Here is a 2324-nt window from a genome sequence, read left to right on the forward strand (position 1 = left end):
ATTTGACGCACTTCGTCTCGACGGTAGTCTACGCGCCGACGGCGAAGAATCAAGTTTCGCGATTCGCAGGTGCAACCCAATGCGCATATGCATCTGCAACTATGCATCACTTAATCGCACCTGCGCTATCCAGCTGCCGCATCGTAATTTCAAAGTCGCGATTAACGGGAATTTGCACAAGGACCGATCGGTTAATTTTGCGATTAGCGATTAGGACCCAAAATGAAAATCAATTGTGCAGCTGTTTTCTTGAATTTTCTTCAAAGCTACGAATTAAGCTCATTTAAAAAAAGAAATTAATAATAAGTGATAAAACGATAATATGAATTATGGCTAATTAATGTGGCATAGTTTGATAATGACATCAAGCTAATCAGCGACAGCAGTGATTCAGAAATTTATTAGCGAGTTTAACGTATGTCATTTCAATAGTATTAAATATTGATTTAATACGATTATAATGTATAAATCGTATTAAATTTATAATGAAATGATATTAATTGTATAAAATAAAAGTTATTGGGTTGTCGGAAAAGTCATGACGTTTTTTGTCACATTTTTAATTCAAATTTATATCATTATATTATATACATTCGGTTGTACCATTCGATAGAGCAAAGTTTCAGCTTTAAGAATCTATTTTAATAACGTCGTTTTAATTACGTCATGTTTTTTAACGAAGTTATGAGCAATTAAAATCAAAATATTCTTTTTATTTAATCGGCGATAACTCAATAACAAAAAATTGTAGGAATATTTAAAAAAAAACGATTTTACAGGGAAAACTGCAAGCTTTTACAACAGATAGTGTTTTCGAAATTGTACTCAAATTTTTTTTAGGCATGTTACAAGTTATGTGCGTCACTAATATATATTAATTATATAATATATTCAAATGACAACTCTTATTTAATAAAGGTATTTTACCAAGTTTTCGAAAAAGATTTGTCCAAATTCGTGCGTTAATATTTCAATTTGCAAGAAGTAAATTTCCTATAAAGTATAACTTTATCCATTCTCTTTTTACGTTCCTGTGTGCTTATTTTTATTCAGCGATAAACGACGCGTCACTTTTTTTACCCAACAGCGAATCTCCATCCGTTTCCTGAATATCATCGAAAGACATCCGGTTAAAGATGCTTTTACATAAAAACCGCGCAATGTTTCTATCTAATTTTAAAATTAAAATTCTATAACAATCTTAATAAATTTAAATCAAATTATGATATTCGCGGTCGTGCGACGATTTCTTAAGAAATTATCAATAATTCTGGATACATAAAAATCTGATGTTGATTCTGGTATTAAAATTAAAAAATATAAAACATAAACTCAATACATTTAAATTTTTTATCATTCAGAAACTGATAAAAATTCCATTAAAAACTATCTACAATATTTTAGATAATATCGAATATATATGCATTTAAAATAAAATATGCACGAAAACATCGATGGATTAAAAATTCAATGTGTTATATCATTCTCTATTACATATCCAAAAAAGCCACAAATAATTTTCACGTCTATTTATTCACAACTATATATTCTATATCATTAGATAACTATATTCTTTCTATTGTAAGATATAAATCTTTCTGTCGCTGTCGTTCATTCCAATTTCGAAACTGCCCCATGGAATTACACTCGATCAATTCCAGCGACATAAAGAAACATAAATCGCACGTTTGAGATTGGAGTAAGCCGAGGAAATGTTGTACAGAACAAAGAGCAGTCACGAACGACTGCAACCGGGGGAAAGAATTAAAATGCACAACTGGCACGGGTGCTCACATGGCGCAATGTAGTTACCATCGTGCACGCGCGTATTTGTGTTCATTGCATATATGATAGTATTATATATGTATTATCCTTTTTACATAGTATTATATTTGAAAGGAGCATTGAAAGAAAAGTATTTGTGTCTGTAGAATTGATAATAATTATGTTAGGAATTTCATTTTTATAGTTATTATAAAACTATAAAAATATTGCATTAATATATTAGTAATAATATGTTACAATATTAGAAATAATAATCATATATAGTCCTCTCAAACATAAAAAACTTTATTATAAATTATGATAATTTCAAATTATGATAATTTCAAATATTAATATATAGAATATCAAGATATGAATGGTAAATAAACATTTTTGTTCAGTAAATACAATTATAATTATAGTAATGTATCTATTTTCTTAAACTTATTTACTATTTATATAGTAATAATTAAAAAATATATTAAGGAAGAACTAAAAATTTTCAAATAATATATGTGATTATTATTAATAGCACAATTGATTTGTATGATTAAAATAAT

Source organism: Atta cephalotes (assembly GCF_000143395.1).
Source record: "Atta cephalotes unplaced genomic scaffold scaffold00039, whole genome shotgun sequence".
In the NCBI taxonomy this organism is placed as follows: Eukaryota; Metazoa; Arthropoda; class Insecta; order Hymenoptera; family Formicidae; genus Atta; species Atta cephalotes.